This window comes from Manis javanica, chromosome X, assembly GCF_040802235.1.
Source record: "Manis javanica isolate MJ-LG chromosome X, MJ_LKY, whole genome shotgun sequence".
Lineage (NCBI taxonomy): Eukaryota > Metazoa > Chordata > Mammalia > Pholidota > Manidae > Manis > Manis javanica.
Genome location: NC_133174.1, coordinates 17,434,911 through 17,456,332, shown reverse-complemented (window position 1 = coordinate 17,456,332; position 21,422 = coordinate 17,434,911). Strand labels below are relative to the sequence as shown.

General features: G+C 39.6%; 1 protein-coding gene across 2 annotated transcripts in view; it reads right to left on the bottom strand.

Moving 5' to 3' along the window:
- The window catches only part of ZFX (zinc finger protein X-linked), a 62,220-nt gene extending 43,282 nt beyond the window's left edge, over positions 1-18,938 (bottom strand). The window contains exon 1 of one of the 2 annotated variants that reach the window (XM_037026357.2): positions 18,257-18,938. The gene's annotated coding sequence lies outside the window, so the exon portion shown is untranslated. The remainder of the gene's footprint in view (positions 1-18,256) is intronic. The other variant, XM_037026355.2, reaches the window with a different exon arrangement.
- Positions 18,939-21,422: the final 2,484 nt, after the last annotated feature.

The following is a 21,422-nucleotide window of genomic DNA, read 5'->3' as shown; positions in this document are numbered from 1 at the left end:
AGGCTATTTTCATCCCCTGGGGATCAGGAAATGTGAAGCTGAGAGTAAATGGTGACATTGGGAATGAAAAGAAAGGGACAGATTCCTGAGAAGTTGTGGAGAAAGAATGGACAGGGTCTGACAACCTGACTGGATATAAGCAGGAAGGAAGGAAAAGGCCATAGTGGAGAAAGGTCATGTCAAGAGAAAGCAGGGTTTTATCAGATGAAAATATTCAGTAGGCAGTCTGGTACAAGTATTAGGTACTACACTGAGTTGGAGATTTGGGGAGTCATCTTTGTGTAAATAGTAGTTGAAACCAGAGTAGAGAGAAAGTAGAAAAGAGGGCTGAGTGCACCACCATGGGCAAGGCTGCAGTAATGGGAGAGGGAGGCAGAGTAAACCATGGTTGGAAAGGTGGAAAAAGAACTGAGGAAGGAGAGAATTTCAAAACTGAGGGGATCGATTATCTGTCAAACTTTAATAGAAAAGCCAAGGAAAATTAATGCTTAGTGGAGTTAATACACAGGTTGAGAATTCTTAGAGCTGATGGGATTGGATTTGTACAGGGAAAATGGGGAGAAGGGCCTTAAATACCTTAATGAATTCCATTTTTTGCCTTCGTAATTGGCTTAATTCCATGCAGTATGTCATTATGCTTAGAACACTAATTTATGTTTACCATTTTATAATTACATTTTTAAAGGAGGGAGAAAGAATTATGGTGAGAGGTGATTTCAGTGGGGAAAGAGCAGTGCCAACTTATTCAGAGCATGTACACTTAACATTTTTCATACACTTTATATTTTTCATAGGTGAAATTTTTTTTTATTTGTTGGGCCTTTTAATTTGAGGCAGTTTAAATAGATAGAACATGAAACATGTTCTTTCCTGAAAATGAGTAGAATATGTCTCCAAGTTGACATGTTGAAAGTCCAATTATTAAGTTAACATTAAGAGATTAAAGATGGTGGTGTGAGAAGTGAGACAGAGAATTCCTCCCAAAACCAAATATAATATGAAAACATAGTTAACACAACTAATCCTAAAAGACCAAGAGGAAAGAAGGCTGTGCCAAAGTGCATACACCTGGAGAACAGAGCAGACCTCATGAAACAGGGTAATGTACCAAAGCCTTGATCCGGCAGGACCCAAGCCCTTCCCCCACCCCACCTCACAAGCAGGAGGAAGAGAAACAGAGCAGGGAGAGGGTGGAAGCCTAGGACTGCTGAACACCCAGCCCTGGAGACCTGCTTTGGAGCACAAACCTACATTGCATGGTGCTCTGGAGATTAGTGGGGTTGGAAAGCTAAGAAAGGCAGAATACATGGAAAGACTGAGATTCCAGCCGTATGTGGAGGACAGGGATCCACATCCAGCTGCTCTGGGACAAAGGAAAGGCGGGTGGACTGAGAGGCTTCCTAATAGTGAGAGGGCTCCTGAAGGGGTGGGGATTGCATGGAGCTTGCTGCTTGGGAGAAGGGATAGGTGGACAAGGTTGTCTGGGCGCACTCTGCCCACCAGGTTGGGAATTTTCAGAAGCTTCAGGCACTCCATCCCCCTGGCTGGCTACTCAGTTCCGAGGCCCCCCACTGTGATACACAGCCTGCTGCACACTCCTCCTGGCCTGCTGGCACCAGCTCACAAACCAACAGTCCCTGTTATGGCATCAGGCCATGGCTCTGTCATGGCCAGAAAGAGGCTCAGCCTACGGCAGATACAAATGCAAAGCAGAGGTTTACACCTGTGTGCTCGGCCCACTGGTTCTGACAGTGGAGACAGGCATTGCAGGCAGAAGGCAGGAAACACCTCTTTCCTCGCCTCAGGCACCAGTGCCTCTCCCTGCCACACGCAACATCACTCCAGGAACTGAGCAGCTCCAGAGACTAGAGCTTCTGGGCACTAGAGGGTGCCACAATCAAATATGAGAAGTCAAAGGAACCTGGTTTAAACAAAAAACTCACAAACACCAGAAAAAGGACCAAGTGAAACTGAACTCACCAATCTTCCTGAAAGAGATTTCAAAATAAAAATCATAAACATGCTCATAGAGGTACAGAAAAATATTCAAGAACTCACAGATGAATTTAGGATGGAGACTCAATCATTAAGAAATTCCATATCTGAAATGAAACATACAATGGAGGGATTTAAAAGCAGATTAGATGCAGTGCAAGAGCGGTAAATGGAACAGAAATTAGAGAAGAGTAAGACAAAGAAGCTGAAGCACAGAGAGAAAAAAAGATCTCTAGGAATGAAAGAATATTGAGAGAACTGTGTGACCAATCCAAACGGAACAATATTTGCATTATAGGTATACAGAAGAAGAAGAAAGGAGAAAAGGGATAGAAAGGTCTTTCAGGAGGTAATTGCTAAAAACTTCCCCAATCTGGGGACGGAGATAGTCTCTCAGGCCTTGGAGGTGCACAGATCTCCCAGCACAAGGAACCCAACAAAGACAACACCAAGACATATAATAATTAAAATGGCAAAGATCAAGAATAAGGACAGACATTTAAAAGCAGCTAGAGAGAGAAAAAAAGATCACATACAAAGGAAAACCCATCAGGCTATCATCAGACTTCTCAGCAGAAACCTTACAGGCCAGAAGAGAGTGGCATGATATACTCAATGCAAAGAAACAGAAGGGCCTCGAACGAAGAATATGCTACCCCGCAAGATTATATCATTTAAATTTGAAGGAGGGATTAAACAATTTACAGATAAGCAAAAGCTGAGAGAATTAACCCCTCACAAACCACCTCTACAGTGTGTTTTGGAGGGACTGCTATAGATGGAAGTGTTCCTAAGGCTAAATAGCTGTCACCAGAGGAAATAAAACCACAGTAAAGAAGAACAATTAATTACTAAGCAGATGCAAAATCAAATCAATGACCTCCAAAGTCAATCAAGGGATAGACAAAGAGTGCAGAATATGTTACCTAATACATAAAGAATGGAGGAGGAAGAAAAGGGATAAAAAAAAGAACCTTTAGGTTGTGTTTGTATGTAATAGCATACTGAGTGAGTTAAATTAGACTTTAAGATAGTAAGAGAATTACCCTGGAATGTTTGGTAACCATGAATCTAAAGCCTGCAATGGCAATAAGTACATACCTATTGATAATCACCCTAAATGTAAATGGACTGAATGCATCAATCAAGAGACATCAGGTCACTGAATGGATAAACAAAACCCATCTATATGCTGCCTACAAGAGATTCACTTCAAACCCAAAGACATACACAGACTGAAAGTAAAGGGATGGAAAAAGGTATTTCATGCAACTAGTAGGGAGAAAAAAGCAGGATTTGCAGTACTTATATCAGACAAAATAGACTTCAAAACAAAGAAAGTCACAAGAGACAAAGAAGGACATTACATAATGATAAAGGGGTCAGTCAAACAAGAGGATATAACTATTATAAATATCTATGCACCCAACACAGGAGCACCTACATATATGAAACAAATACTAACAGAATGAAAGTGGGAAATAGAATGCAATGCATTCATTTTAGGAGACTTCAACACACCACTCACTCCAAAGGAGAGATCAACCAGACAGAAAATAAGTAAGGAGACAGAGGCACTGAACAACACATTAGAACAGATGGACCTAACGGACATCTACAGAACACTCCATCCAAAAGCAACAGGATACCCATTATTCTCAAGTGCACATGGAACATTTTCAAGAATAGATCATATACTGGGCCACAAAAAAGAGCCTCAATAAATTTAAAAAGATTGAAATTGTAGATGGGCAGAGCCAAGATGGCGGCTTGAGTGGAGCAGTGGAAATCTCCTTCCAAAACCATATATATTCTTGAAAATACAACAAATACAACTCTTCCTAAAATAGAGACCAGAAGACACAGGACAACAGCCAGACTACATCCACACCTGTGAGAACCCAGCACCTCGCGAAGGGGTAAGATACAAGCTGTGGCCCAGCAGGACCCGAGCACCCCTCACCCCAGCTCTGGCGGGAGGAGAGGAGTCAGAGCGGGGAGGGAGAGGGAGCCCAGGACTGCTAAATAGCCAGCCGTAGCCATCCGCACTCAGAGTGCAGACACACAGTGCGTGCGTGTGGTGCGGGATACTAGGGGAACAGGACAGGGAACAGGACAGTAAGACCTGTGAGCAGGTCCCCGCAGCCGTCGCCCCGGGACAAAGAAAAGCAAGTGCTTTTTGAAAGTCTTAAAGGGACAGTGACCCCACAGCTGGACAGAAGTGTCCCGGAACACTTAGCCCAACAGCTGGGAATCCCAGGGAATTCTGGGCGCTCTAACCCCCTGGGCGGCAGCGCAGCTCAGAGGCCCCTCATGGAGATAAACAGCCTCCTGGCCGTTTGCCCTGCGACACCGCTCCGCCATATCGGAGCAGCAGCCAGAGGCAGGCCACGCCCATAGCAACCGCGAAGCCTGCAAGGCAAGAATCAGAAGCCCTGTCTGCGCGCAGCTGCCCAGCATAAGCCGCTAGAGGTCACTGTTCTCCCAGGAAAGGAAGACCACAAACCAGCAAGAAGGGACGTTCTCCCAGCCATCACACATGCCAGTTCCGTAAACTATCTTTATCGCCAAGATTGAAATTGTACCAACCAGCTTCTCAGATGACAAAGGTATGAAACCAAAAATAAATCACACAAAGAAAACAAAAAACCCCACAAACACATGGAGGCTAAATAACATGCTCTTAAATAATCAATGGATCAATGACCAAATAAAAACAGAGATCAAGCAACATAGGGAGACAAATGAGAACAGTAATTCAACACCACAAAATCTGTGGGATGCAGCGAAGGCTGTGCTAAGACAGAAGTATACTGCAATACAGGCCAACCTCAGGGAAGAAGAACAATCCCAAATGAACAGTCTAAACTCACAATTAATGAAACAAGAAAAAGAAGAACAAATGAGACCCAATGTCAGTAGAAGGAGGGGCATAATAAAGATTAGAGCAGAAATAAATAAAATCGAGAAGAATAAAACATTAGAAAGAATCAATGAAAGGAGAAGCTGCTTCTTTGAGAAAATAAACAAAACAGATAAACCCCTAGTCAGACTTACCAAGAAAAAAAGAGTGTCTACACACATAAACAGAATCAGAAATGAGAAAGGAAAAATCACTATGGACACCACAGAAATACAAAGAATTATAAGAGAATACTATGAAAAATTATATGTTAACAAACTGGATAACCTAGAAGAAATGGACAACTTTCTAGAAAAATACAGCATTCCAAGGCTGATACAGGAAGAAACAGAAAATCTGAACAGACCAATTACCAGCAACAAAATTGAATTGGTAATCAAAAAACTACCCAAATACAAAATTTCTGGACTAGGTATCACTGCTGAATTTATCAAACATTTACTGAAGACCTAATACCCATCCTCTTTAAAGTTTTCCAAAAAGTAGAAGAGGAAGGAATACTTCCAAACTCATTCTGCAAGGCCAGCATCACTCTAATACCAAAACCAGGCAAAGACACCACAAAAAAAGAAAATCACAGACCAATATCACTGATGAACATAGATGCAAAAATACTCAACAAAATATTATCAAACCGAATTCAGAAATACATCAAAAAGATCATCCACCACGATCAACTGGGATTTATTCCAGGGATGCAAGGATGGTACAACATTCAAAAATCAATCAACATCACCCACCACATCAACAAAAAGGACAAAAAGCACATGATCATCTCCACAGATGCTGAAAAAGCATCCGACAAAATTCAACATCCATTCATGATAAAAACTCTCAACAAAATGGGTATAGAGGGCAAGCACCTCAACATAATAAAGGCCATATATGATAAACCCACAGCCAACATCATACTTAATAGCAAGAAGCTTAAAGCTTTTTCTTTAAGATTGGGAACAAGACAAGGATACCCACTCTCCGCACTTTTTTTCAATACAGTTCTGGAGGTCCTAGCCTCAGCAATCAGACAACACAAAGAAATAAATGGCATCCAGATTGGCAAGGAAGAAGTTAAACTGTCCCTGTTTGCAGATGACATGATATTGTGCACAAAACCCCTAAAGATTAAACTCCAAAACTACTAGAATTAATATCTAAACTTAGCAACATTGCAGGATACAAAATTAATACACAGAAATCTGTTGCATTCCTATACACTAACGATGAACTCGCAGAAAGAGAAATCAGGAAAACAATTCCATTCACAATTGCATCAAAAAGAATAAAACACCTACAAATAAACCTAACCAAGGAAGTGAAAGACCTATACTCTGAAAACTACAAGACACGCATAAGAGAAATTAAGAAAATACCAGTAAATGGAAACACATCCCGTGCTCATGGATAGGAAGAATTAATATTGTCAAAATGGCCATCCTGCCTAAAGCAATCTACAGATTCAGTGCAATCCCTATCAAAATACCCACAGCATTCTTCAATGAACTAGAGCAAATAGTTCTAAAATTCATATGGAACCACCAAAGACCCCAAATAGCCAAAGCAATCCTAAGAAGGAACAATAAAACCAGGGGGGTTACACTTCCAACTTCAAGCTCTACTACAAAGCCACAGTAATCAAGACAATTTGATACTGGCACAAGAACAGACCCATAGACCAATGGAACAGAATAGAAAGCACATATATAAATTAGCCCATATATAAACCCAAGCATATATGGTCAATTAATATACGATAATAGAACCACAGATCTACAATGGACAAAGGACAGTCTCTTCAACAACTGGTGTTGAACTGGACAGCTACATGTAAGAGAATGAAACTGGATTACTGTTTAACTCCATACACAAAAGTAAACTTGAAATGTATCAAAGACCTGAATGTAAGTCATGAAACCATAAAACTCTCAGAAGAAAACACAGGCAAAAATCTCTTGAATATAAACATGAGCAACTTCTTCTTAAAAACTTCTCCTCGGGCAAGGGAAACAAAAGCAAAAATGAACAAATGGGACTGCATCAAACTAAAAACCTTCTGTACAGCAAAGGACACCATCAGTAGAACAAAAAGGCATCCTCCAGTATGGGAGAATATATTCATAAATGACATATCCAACAAGGGGTTAACACCCAAAATATACAAAGAACTCAAATGCCTCAACACCCAAAAAGTAAATAACGCTATTGAAAATGGGGGACCTGAATAGACACTTCTCCTAAGAAGAAATTCAGATGACCAACAAGCACATGAAAAGATGCTCCACATAGCTAATCATGAGGGAAATGAAAATTAAAATCACAATGAGATATCACCTCACACCAATTAAGATGACCAGCATCCAAAAGACAAGAAACAACAAACACTGGCCAGGATGCAGAGAAAGGGAACCCTCGTACACTGTTGGTGGGAATGAAAATTAGTTCAATCATTGTGGAAAGCAATATGGAGGTTCCTTAAAAAACTAAAAATAGAAATACCATTTGACACAGGAATTCCACTCCTAGGAATTTACTCAAAGAAAACAAGATCCCTGATTCAAAAAGACATATGCACCCCTATGTTAATCGGAGCACTATTTACTACAGCCAAGATGTGGAAGCAACCTAAGTGTCCATCAGTAGATGAATGGATAAAGATGTGTTACATATACACAATAGAACATTATTCAGCCATAAGAAAAAAACAAATCCTACCATTTGCAACATGGATGGAGCCAGAGGGTATTATGCTCAGTGAAATAAGCCAGGTGGAGAAAGACAAGTACCAAATGATTTCACTCATTTGTGGAGTATAAGAACAAAGCAAAACTGAAGGAACAAAACAACAGCAATCTCACAGACCAAGAAGGGGCTAGTGGTTGCCAAAGGGAAGGGGTTGGTGAGGGTGGATGAGGCAGGATGGAGGGAGAAGGGGATTAAGGAGCATTACGATTAGCACACATAATGTGTGTGGGGTGGGGGGAGCATGGGGAAGGCAGTATAGCCCAGAGAAAGCAAGTAGTGACTCCAGCATCTTACTATACTCATGGACAGCGACTGTAATGGGGTGTTGTGAGGGGCACTCGATAATATGGGTGAATGTAGTAACCACAATGTTGCTCATGTAAAACCTTCATACGAGTATATATCAATGACAGCTTAATAAAAAATAAACAAATAAAAATTAAACAATAAAAGAGGGAAAATGGGGGAAAGCATACCCATAATTTGACATAAGAAAAAAAATACATAGATACAGAAAAAAAAGAAAAAGAAAAAACCTGTAAGGAAATAGTCTATAATTCTATGCTAGCACATAGCAGGGAAATGCAAGTTGCCAGCATTAATAAGAGAAAACTCAATCATTATGAAATTGGAAAAAGAAAAAAAAAGAATAAAGTTGTCTGTTACCCTTTCAAAATACTCCAGGTCTTTCTCAAGATGATCTGAACTCTGCCAGAGCACAGAGGAGAAAAGCTTTCTCAATACCTTTTACAAAACTAATTAATCATTTTTTAAAAATCAAACATAAATAACGTGTCCAAACTACGAACTTGGTTATGAATCCCAAAACAAATATTTGCAAATGTGATACATTATGTAAAAAAATATACATACATACAGTCCTTGAAAGAATGGTTATTCAAAATAATGGCCCAAATTCACAGGTCAAAAAAGGAAAATCCTGATTTTTCTCAACAGATGCTGAAAAGCTGAAATTCAACATTTTTTATTTGAAACAAACTATTCAGTCAAATTGGAATAGAAAGATATTTTAACAGTTAGAAAATATAATAAACAGGAATGAAATACTTGCACATGGTACATTAATGGCCCTTGAAAACACTGTGCTAAGTGAAAGAAGCAGACACAAAAGACCACATATTACAGGATTCCATTCATATGAAATGTCAAGAATAGGCAAATCCATATAGAGAGAAAGTAGATTAGTGGTTGAGGGTGAGGAAGGACAGGGAGGGAGTAGTGATTGCTAAGCACAGGTTTCTTTTGCGGGTGACAGAATAAATGTTCTACAATTAGTGGCGATAGCTGCACAAATCTGAATGTACTAAAAGCCACTTAACTGTACCTTTTTAAAGGGTGAATTTTATAACAGATTAATCTCAATAATGCTGTTAAAAAATACACAAGTATACGCAAATCTGAAACTAGTTCATGTGACGACTTGAGTTTTTGGATAAGAGAATGATGTATCACTTTAAAACAAACGAGGTGTATTAAAACTAAAGTAAAACACTAAAAGTACTCCTTCTAAAGTCAAAATTAAGCCAAGGATGGTTGCTAACACTATTATTATTTAAGATGTATGGTAACTGAGCCAGTACAATTAGGTAATATGATGAAATGTAAGGCTTAATTAGCATTTGAAAGAATTTTATACTTTTTAAATACATGCTCTATCTAGGAAATCCAAGAGAACCAAAAAATTAGTATCAGGATGAATTCATAAAATGTGCGGGTACAAAATTAAAATACTTGAACAAAAGCTTTCATATGTAACACTTAAAAATGGGTCATCTGTGAAAACTCTACCAAGTGGGATTTTTTAAAAAAGACAAATATATAGAGAAATCAATCTTGCTCTTGAATATGCTGGATTAGTATCAATTCTCCCTTAATTCAATCAAAATTCCAATATACTTTCATTGTAAATCAACCGACCTTGTAAATTTAAGTCTGCTTTTGGACTATTCTGTTCCACTGATCAATCTGGCTTTGTACCCACTGTTTTAATCACCACAACTTTATAATAATAAGCTTTGATATGACAGAGTGTATCTTCCAACTTTTTTTTCAAAACTGCCTTTGCTATTTCTGGCCCTTTATATTTCCATATAAACTTGAGAATTGGTCTATCAAAAAAAAGAGGCCTTACTGGGGTTTTGATTGGGACTGCATTAAGAACAATTGTTTTTGTGTAAAATTAGAAATAAATGTCACAGAGATAATAACAGCAAAAAAGCAACAACTATAAAATGGAAAACAAAGATCTAAATAGTTCAGTGGGCAACAGGAAGATCATGAAAATCACAATACACTTAGACTAGATAATATCAATTCATGTCCAAGTCATAGCATCCAACTACAGTTCAGAGGATATTTTTATCATTTTAAGGCATATATTTATAAGAGTAGACATTAAACACTAATGAGCTAAATCTCCAACTTAATATTTTTAAATGTCAGAATAAATGCACATAAAGTAGAAGGAAAGAAGAATTACCCATAAGAGCAGAAACAGAAAGGGTCAATAAAAAGAACTATTTGGAAAGCCTTAATAATAGAGGCAAGTTACTAGTAGTATTAATCAGAAAAAAAAGAACAAATTAACAAAATTCAGTATCTTAAAGTTATTAGAGAGGCCTGCATTTTATATCAATACATTTGAAAATTCACATTTTCCTAGAAGGTTGTTCATTTGTATAAGTAACACTCAGAAAAAATTTCAAAAAAAGCCAGAAAGACTTATCACCATTAAAGGCTATTGAAAAAAAAGCAACTCAGAAAAAGGCATCAGGCACAACTCTCAGAGATAAATTCCATCCAACTTTTAGGATACAGGACATCTCTATAAAATACAGCTTGTTTCAAAAAAGAATACTCCCTAACTCATCTTATGAAGTTAGCATAACCTTGTTATCAAAACAAGACAAAGACTACATGAAAAAAGAAAAGAATGTGATAACAAAGAGATAATATGCAGAGTCCAAAGATAATTGAAAATAGAAAATCTATGAATGCAATTCATCAAACCAAAAGATGCAGCGAGAGCATTAGAAAAATCAATTCCTGTTCATGATGAAAACTCTTAAAATGGTAAGTGGAAGAGAACATAAACTAACAAATAATATTTACTGCCTCCAAAAAAACCCTCTACAATTTCATACTTAATAATAAAATACTGGAAGCACTCTACTAAAGTGCCTACCAAGAATACCTGTTATCAATGCTTCTATTCAACACTGCGCTAGAGGCATTAGTCAGTGCAGAAAACTTTTTTTAAGAAACAAGAGGCATAAAGGAATGGAAAAGAAATAAAATCGTCATTATCACACACAACTACTTAGAAAACACAAAAAGTTATGTTATTACACTGTTTTAGTGAATCTAAGGATACCACCAATTGTAAGATGCACCCTTATTTTACACACAGCTAAGAAAAAAACTTGCCAATTAAATTGATGCCATACTTCATTCTCTAGAATTTTCATTTTAGATTTATCAAGACAATTCTTTTAGACTTAGACATATTTTTATCATGTTCTGTGCACAGACAGAAAAATAGAAGGAAAAGAAATTGGTAGGGCACTTCTAAAACTTCACACTCAGGATCTTACTAAGGATTGCTTTTCTACTCAAAGCTACTCCATCTTTCCTAACAAAACTGTCCTCTGCCAACAAGAGTGTTGGTGATGCAGTATCTCTTAAAATGCTCCAGTATTATCTATGGGGTTTTCTTTCCAGTCAGACACCCACTTCACAATTTCTTCTGCCTTCAGTTGCATTGTTTGGCATGAAATTACACAATAATGCACATCCCCATTTAAGTGATGACAAAATGAAAAGTCTTGGCCAAGTTTGTACATGTGTAACCAATGATAACTACATCATGATGGCTGTCTGGACAACAGTAATTATAGGACACCATTGACTGAAGTTCTATTTTGATTTTAGAGGTGTTCAAATGTAGGGGGGAAAGTGCAACTCAGAATCTATGAAGTTCAGTGAGGTTACATGATCAATACGTGGTACCTATACATCAGCAATAATTAAAAATAATAAAGGGAAAATCCTATTCACAATGACAACAAAAATTACACAGTATATAGCAAAAAAATCTAACAAAAGCTGTGCAGGAGTTTTACGAAAAAAGATTCAAATCCCAGATCCACTTAGCATGTCTATATGTATCTATATATTTATTCTGTAAGTTTGATGCAAATAAAGTTTTTCACAGAAATTGACACACAGACCCAAAATAAAGGGAGGAAATAGCTTTAAACGTTCTGAAGAAAAAAGAACATATATAAGATTTAATTATAAAGCTATCATTATTAAGTCAGAATGGTATAGGTATAGAGATAGTCAAACAGACCAATGAAATCAGAAGAGAGAAACTTGAAACAAGTGAGAATATAATAAACTTCTGGAGTTGCATTATATATCAGTGGGGAGAAAGACTGAACTACTTGGCAAATCCATATTAAAAAGACAGAATTAGATCCCTACATCACATAATAGAGAAAAAAAATTCCAGATGAGTGACCTAATATTAAAAAGTACATTATTATGACCTTGGGGTAATGGAAGAATTTCTTCCAGATACAAGTAAACATAAGCCATAAATGGAAAAAAAAAAAAAAGAGAGAGAGAGAAAACTGACTATGATCACACTATGAAGTCCTACACAAAATATATTCCATAAACAAAGCTAAAAGCCACAAACTAGGAAATGGTATTTTCAGTGTGTGTAATTACAAATCATTAGTATTCAGAATATAAAAAGAGGCCCATAAACCAATAAGAAAAAGTCAACAATCCAATAAAAAGTGGGCCAAGGACAGGCACAAGCAAGTCACAGATAAATGGCCATGCCCAACCTCACTTAGTAATCTAAGAAATGCAAAATGAAAACAGCAATGGGAAAAATTGCGAATTCTAATCTTTTGGCAGTGGCCTGGAGAACCAAGGCTCATACACAGCTGGTGGGAGTGTGAAATGGAACACAATTTGACAATTTGGCAATTCACAGTAAAGTTGACAAATACACACTCTTGAATTCTACTTCTATAATCTCAAGAGAGAAGAACCATGTATAATGATGTTCACAGCAGCACTTTTGAAATCACAAAGAACTGCAAACCTAATGGCCCCTCCATAAGAATAGATAAAGCACAGCATATTTATATACTGAAATATAAATAAAATGAATGAATAGATCAGCAGTTTTCAAACTTCTTGGTCTCAGGACCCCTGCACACTCTTAAACATTGAGGACCCCAAAGAGTTTTTATTTGTATGGGTTCTATCTATACATATTTACATTAGAAATTAAATCTGAGGCTTTTTTTTTGGAGAGCAAGGCAGATACTTTTATTTAGAGATAAAGTGAGAGGACAGAGCTCCTGGCTCACACCAGGAGGGGACAAGAGAGGCCCCAAATCTGAGCCATTTTAAAAATATTAATCATAAAAATAAACCCACCGTATGTAAACATGAATAACATTTGTTTTAAAGTAATCATTTTCAAAACAAAGTTAGTGAAAAGAGTAACACTGTTTTACATTTTTGCAAATCTCTTTAGAGCCAGGCTTAATAGCAGACAGCTGGATTCCCATTACTGCTTCTGTGTTCAACCTATTATGACATCATATGCCACGCAACCTCTGTACAGCACTTGTGCAGTGTACAGAAGAATGCAGCTGGAAGACAGGGATCTCTGGTGGAAGACAGGGATCTCTGGGAATTCCTGGACACACTCTGAGAACCACTGGACTAGATCCACATACAGTATGGATAAATCTCAAAATTATATTGCTTAGTGAAAAAATACATAAAATGACACGCAGTATAGCATTTATGTAAATTTAAAACAGAGTAATACTTGATGCTGTTTTTCATATATACATATTAGGACAGTAGTTACTTCTGGCAAAGGAAAGACAGGAATGGGATGGGGGCATTCTCACTGCATCTGTTAAATTTTCTTTCTTTAAACAAAAAGTTATGAAGCAAATACGTGATAAAATATTAAGATCTGTTAAATGTGGGTTACACTTGCTTTTCAGTAATTCTGAAATATTTCATAATTTTAAAACTTTAAATATGTTTTTAAAATCCTAATGGCTTTATACTTCAAGATCACAAATTTCCTTAAAATGTGCCTCCCTTTGAGTAAAATGTAGTTACAAGACACCTGCATTTTATAAAAAGTTGTTTGGAAAAATAATTTGACAGGAATAAAAATAGACTGGCCATATTAAACCCTAAGCAGAGGGGGTGGGGGTTACTGAGCTCATGTGGTGCACATTAATACATATACCCCCTGGTCAAAGGACCAGTTACTAGATGCCTGAACAGCTGAAAACTATTCAACTACATAAAATTCTCTGCATCCAATAACTGAGATCATTGTTTTGGGAGATAACGACTATATGCCAGATACTGCTCAGGGACAAGAATAAATGAGAACCCATCTCTACATTCAGAGTTTAGAAGAGATGACAAAAGTAAAAAATATGAACAGTTAAAATATAATAGGTTAAATGCTAAATTAAAGACGTCCACATTGCTATGAGACAGAGAAGAAAGAATGAGCCTGGAAAAGTGATGGCACAACTAACAGAAAGAAAGCTAGGAACAGGGAATTGTTTTTGCGGGATCTGAGTTTTAAAAAAAGAAAGAGATTTCCATTTAATACTGCTAGGCATCTATTACGTGCCACATAAATTTGGTTTCAGCAACGTTCGGACTTACGTAAGACACCTGGGTGAAGATTCTTATCTAGGAAATGCTAGATGAGAACCTATGAGGAAAGAGAGTGGACTTCTAAGGGACACCAAAACCAGGGGAGAAGATTTGAGAAAAAAGGATAGGGACCCTGAGGGAAATCGCACGATAGTAGACAGAGAGTTTCTGAAATACAGAACACTTTTATATGCCACATACTAACTGGCATGCTGTGGAAGTTTCCCGATTTGGGAAACTGTATTTAGGAGTAAGTGGGACGAAACAAAATAAAAGTACTGCTGAAAGGAGAGAGAAGACGGTTTTGCAACGTAAGCAAACCTCAGAATATTTGTAAGGAGAGGGACAGGCACCAGCAGAGTTAGAGGGCAATGATGCGAGCGGCAGTCCTTTGGGATGGGTGGAGCACAGACAAAGCAGCTGGGCCTGAAGGTGGCCAATTCTTCCCGCAGTGAAAGAACAGGAGGAAAGCTTAGATAGAGCCTTTCCTGCTTCTCTAAGACTAGGAAGTGGAAGGAAGGAAACTCAACTTCTTAGGTCAGATGGTAGTCTATCTTTCTGGCTTAAGTAAAAGGTTAGGTAATCTCTGACAAGGCTGAGCGATTTCAAGGACAGGTTGAGGGGCTGAAGAGTAAAAAAAAGTAAGTAAAGTCTGGAATCACCAGCTTATACCAACACAAATAAAACAAGCAAGGTCATCAGTGACAATACAAGTCCAGATGAGGTTAGAGATGAAGCACTTAGAAAAAGCAATGTGGAAAAAAAATTTTTAATGCATTGTGGGCATGTTTTCTTAAAAAAGAAACTTGCATCTATATGTAAACATACATGTAAAGTAAAAACACTTCATTTTCCAAGACGGTTGGGTAATAACGTTTTCCACCAGTCAGTTTTCCGCATCATCAAGGTCGACCATTTCAGGCAAAAAGCATTTTATATTTAACCGTTTCCAAGGTTAAATTCTTCTAAGAACATTTTTATAAACTATACACCTATCGTCTTTTCAACTATACAACTTGAGTCTAACTTAATCAACCACTCTTGTCCTAGAACATCCACCGCTGCTGTACTGTGTATGCAGCACTACAACTCCCCTTTTTAGAGCTCATCTATGTCTCTTTCCCAGCTGTCACGACATAAAGTAACTGGTTCTTCTAAGTTTATGTTTACCCATACACCCCAACAACTGCAGCCTGCCTTAGCAACTTGCCTCTAGTCAGTCTCCTACAATGCACTGTTTCTCAGTTTCTCAGACTTTTCTAAACCATGGCCTTTCATTATAAACATGAGAATCTTCAGTTCCCTCCCGTCCTCTCATGGAGCATCATCGATCTGACCTATTGCAGTGTGGGGAAATGGAAAAACTGAAACAACTTTCCAGTGAATACCTATGCTACCAATAGATTTAAGTACAAAATTCTAGGAAACATCCCCTGCTTGTGCATCTAGGATAGTCAAATATTAATCAAAACACGAGTAGGCTTAACTTAGCAAACACCCTTAGTTACCCTCTCAAACAGAAAGGTGGTTACTCTCACCACGGGGAAGATCAGAGATTGCACAAGGCTATCCGAAGGCTGCTGCTTTTTTAGTAATCGCCCTTCTAACCTACTTTGCAAAACTTAAAAATTACCATGAGAAAACTTACAGTTCATTCCTCATTTTCCTAAAGTAACCAGCAGTAGTCCTGTAATTTTCAACCATCTAAGTGAAAAGTTAGAGAACCCTATTTGTTTAGTACACACATTAACTGAGCAAACTATTATTTGGTGTGAGAAGTTAGGATATAAAAAAGGAGTTGTCCAGTAGTGCTTGATTTTTAAAAAAGTAGTAAAGTGGGCTTAACTTCTGAACATTGTTGGTGATTACTGCAGTAGAGAGAAAACATCAACTTGCTATTCTCATTATTTTTCAATCTTGAAACTTTTCCTAGCGCAATGGAACTGCTGAGTGAATACAATGCCTGGCTCAGGTGTGTCCTCACCCTGCTACTTGAGGGCTCCCCCTGGACTCCTCCATCTATAAGCCCCTCCAACTGGCAAGCAAGGTCTTCCACCATCTCTACCTTTTTTGGGAAACATTCCCTGCATGTTCATCTAGGAGAGTCAAATAGTAATCAAAACACGAGCATTTTTGCTCCTATTTACCTACACTATCTACTCCAGCCAAACTATAAATACATGCTGTTTTGTGAAGAAGCTTCACCTTGAAATGCCCTTTCCCCACTCCCACTCTATCAAAGTGGTAGATCCTTCCCACCCATCCTTCAGTAACCTTCTCAAAATGCACCTACTTCAGGAACCCTTCCTAGATACTCCACATGGCAATTACTTTCCTCTGGAACCCCAGAAAATGACTGTAATTCCCACAGCACTTCAGTGCATTTCACCTCGTCTCATCTGCCTCTCAGCAACGAACTTCTTGGAACCACTAACTGCATTACAAGAACCCTCTAATCTTTCTTAGCACCTAGCACAGTAGTGCCTCGCTGAAACAGGGGTCTCAAGTTTACAGGAGTTGTATAACAGCAATCACAAGAACGTTAAGGGATAGAATTCTACCTCAGAATTTTTCAAATCAAATGGAGAAACTAAATACATGACATGCACCAACAATAAAAACTGCACATTGTGGTGTCCTTCAGTAATAAACAACTTTTTGCCTTTTTCTTACTCCCCCCAAAAAGTGAGTACCACCAACAAATCACTAACAGCGTAAAAACACCTTTTCAAGAAAGCTGTTTCCAAATAAATGAGCTCAAGACTCCCTAAAATCTTTCCTCTCCGTTTTCGCGCTGTGCAATTTATACTTCTTCCCCTATTGGTTAAGACTGGTGAGAACTTCGTTCCTATCAAATTTTATTTTTATGTCTTTATTTGAATACTGGAGAACGCAGTGATTGCTGGAAAACAACCGCCTCGAGGGCACGCTAGCACCCACGTATGACTGGTTGAGTATAAAGAAAATGTCTTGGAGTTCTATCTGACAAGCTGAGCTCAGGCGCCAGGGTTGCTATTCGCCCGAGGGTCCTCGGGTGCCTAAGAGCGCGAGGCCGAACCGCGAAGCCAGTGGAGCTAAGGGACGAGATGGCTGCCTGCGGCAGCTCAGTTAAAATGCAGCGGAAGCAGCAGCCAGTCACGGGGCTGCAAGAAGCAGAGCAGGAAGGTGGCGCTACTGCCAAGCGCCTGAAGCTCTAGCACCCATCATGGCGGTGAGGGCAATGGCCGCCGTAGGGAGCGAGCACGCGCCATCTGCGCGCACACGCAACCGTGCCGGGCCCCCGGGGCCCGTCACCGGAGCGGCAGCCGCCGCCACCCGCTCTTCGACCCCCCCCTCACGGGCTGTAGCGGAATTTTCTCTTCAGACGCCGCCTTCAAGATGGCGGCTCCCCCTCCCGACAACCCCCTTAATCGTCCCCTGCAGTAGGCGCTGAGCCGCCGCCATCTTGTCCCCCGTCCCTCCCCCTCTTCGCCAATATTTACATAGCGAAAATCGGCCCGGCCGGCCTGCGGCCTTCACCTCACGCCTGCAGCCTTCCCCTCCTTGCCAGGCCTCAACCACGCGCGGTGCCCGCAGGCGGCCGCGGCGCCTACCCGGGGCCCCTCAGCCGCCTCCGGGTCTACCGGGCGACCCTCCCCCAACCCCCGCCCGTTTACGGAGCGCGTCTCCGCCGCCGCTCGGGGCAGCCGGGCTCCTCCCCGGGCCTAACTGCGGCCTCCTCGGGGCCTGCTCGGCGCCACACGCCGCACCGCCTGGCCTAGCGCGGAAGGGCGCCTTGCGGGCCGCCGACCAGGCCGAAACCAGGCCGCTGCGCGCGCGCTAGGCCCCGCGGCCGCCGCGGCGCCCGGAACTCACCGGACGAGAGTGCGGGAGGTCGGCGACGGTGGCGGCTCCTGCAGGCCGGCCTTTCTCTGGAGCACTGGGCCGGGCTCCGGCTGGTGGGGCGGGCGGAGGGAGGGAGGAGGGGCCGAGCTCGGAGCTGACAAAAAGCGGCCCAGCTCCCCGGCACGGGCCCGCCGTCAGCACGTCACGTCACCGCCCGGGAGAAAGACCCAGGAAAATGCGGAAGGGTAGACAGGCCCCCTCCTCTGACCACCGTGTCCCCTTTGCGCCCCGGGTCGGCGCCACTCACGCCCCGCGACCCGGGACTCCAGTGGCCTCGATGCGACGGGGTCTCCGGCGGCCGGAGTCTCGGTGACAGCGCCCCCCTTCTTTCCACCTCCGCGCTGCCGCCGCCACACACGCGCCGCTGCCACCGCCTCGGCCGTAAAGCCTGCGTGGGGCCGCCGACCCCGCGGAGAAGCGGGCGGCCCGCACCCGACCGGGCCCGGCTGCCCCCTAGTATCTCCTGTGGGCCGCGGCCGCCCCCCGGGCCCTCCCCGGAGACCTACAGGCTCTCGGCGCCCGCCCTGGCCAAGGCTCCTGCTCGAGTTGTTTGCAGGCCCTCAGACCCCCGCCCGCAGTAAATGTGTTTCCTTCATCCCCGTGACTGGAGAAGATAGATTTAGCAACCCCTGCCTTAGCTTTAAAAAAAAAAAAAAAAAAAAAAAAAAAATTTTTTTAAACAAAATGAAAATAAGCTTGCCAATCTAAATGGGTATGTGGGCAAGAGGAGGGGGTGGAGAAGGGTTATCCTAGAGCAACGACCAAACCGTTTATATTTTTCTAATAAGCAGTCAGAGAAAGTGATTTTATTAGTTATGGGGAAAAAATGAGGAAGAGGGTTACATTTTGAAACTGGTTTCGCACACTGCAAAGAATAAATTTTTACTGTATATTTTCTATATATCTATCAAAGTTAAGGTGCCTATGAAATGTAAGTCGTGTTAATTGTTTCATAAATAATGATTTTTTCACATTCTTTAACAAATATACAGAGAGGTGGCAGAATTGGGTATGGATATTTTTTTACAGACTACTAAGTATAAAAAGACAAGAGAGAAGGGAAAATACGCATGTGATTAAACTATCAATTCCAAAAATGTGTATTTTGCGTTTTCATTAACATTTTTTTTATGTTCTTTCCCAAACTATGATTAAAAGTTACTAGTTAACCGTTAGTGTGGTCTTTACCCTGTGAAATCTGACGTTTTATTTCTTCCATTCACTAAATATTAAAGACATTTTTAAACAGTAAAGAACACAAACGTTGTAAAGTAAATAGCATATTGTTGTGAAGTCTCTAAATACAGAGGCCCTGTATTTCAGTTTCCTGTCATAACTTTTTAAAATTCTCAAAACCAAGTTGGCCTTTCCCCTAGACATCTTACAATTATAAAATGCTTTCAAAAAGGAAAAACGTACAGAGGAAGAAATCTCTGAGAATGTATTGGATGGTAATTTTCCTCTCAAGGCTTTAGCTTTTATTTTTTTCAAGCGATTAAATTTCCTTTCAAAAATGATAAATGACAACATGTCTTAATAGTTTATAGAAAATTCAGGCTGTGATATAGACTGCATTCACAAAAAGGTAAAGCATTTTTTCAAGTAAAAATGAGAAATAGCTTGCACATCCACATTAATATAATTTCAAAAAATTGATAACCAGTGTTTACTGTCCAAGAGCCTCCATTTAATGCTATGGTATGTCAAGAATGGGGTCTCATCACCCATTCAACTGTTAAGCAGCATCAACACAAAAACCTAATATCAGCATTCTTGTTAGTTCTTCCATAATTATCATCAAATACTACTAAGTCCACCAGTATAAAGCCCTTAAGAAAAGAGTGTCAAAGAGCATAAACAAAAAAAGATGTTTCCTCAATTTAAGACCAGTAATAGTTTTGGGAGCCTTTTACCATTACTTTTTTTTTTTTAATTAGGAATACTTTTATTTGCACAGATAACATATCCCAGATATTAGCTTTGCTACCATTACTTTTAATACATAAAGAGACTGTTAACTTTGATGGGAAACAAGAAAGGGATGGCTTGGTTCTATTAATTAAGTTAGATAAACGTTTGTTAAAGTACAGTAAAAATTATTCTACAAATGGTTGTACAGATGAGGTCAACTACACTTTAAGTTTTCAAAAAGGGAAAGTAATGCACTTCAAATCCGTTTACGGAAGGCCGTAAATCCTGTGTACAATAAAAATCACTTTAATAGAAGTACACTTAATATAAAATACTCAAGATAGAAGGAGCAAAGGAAGTATGAACAGTAGAGATCAGAAATCAATAGATGTTATAATAAAATACAAAATACAGTTTATGATGACATTCACAATAGGACCCTGAAGACACCTACCATCACTGAAAACATCTGGCAATCAATCACTGGGTGATTAAGCACCTAACCCCTTGCACTTAAAGGACCTACTACAGCCTTTTTCTTGATACTTTTTGTTGTTTCAGTGTTAGAGACCTATAGAATTCTGGATACAGGGAGTAAAAACATACATGCTTGCCCTTGGGGAACTCCAAATAAGGAGACTGTGTATAGCAGAATAAAAACACTCTTAAGTGCTTTCATTTTCTCACTTAAATAAACACAATAAAGTGAAATTTTATTTAGGGAGATTGAGAGCAGGACACTTCAAAGGCATACACTGTGAATACAAATAGATGTTTTCAAAGCAGTCAAAGGGATTTTGGTTATGTGCTAAAATCGATTTGTTGCTTCAGAGCCATTAATGTGTATCAGATAGTTAAAAGCCTGTACTCAAGATTTTGACAGTGTTTTAATAACTTAACTAAAAATCCTTGACATGTTTATAGGTCCTTGAGGCAAAAATAATACAAGGCCTTTCAATCACTTTTCCAGAAAAAGATCAGTCAGAAAAGAAGTTGTTAAAAAAAAGAAGAAAAGCTGTTTTCACTCCACGTCACTGACTGATTGGACTCCAAATAGGAAACAATAAATTACTGATTTACAAGAAAATATAGACCCTCTTGAATAAAGTTGTGATAATTCATTATTTTATATTCCAAAGATTTAAAAATATTTACTTTCCCCTAGAAAGGCCCTAGTTTTATTGAACTAAGCATGTCCTTCAAAAATTAACCATTTATCTGATAC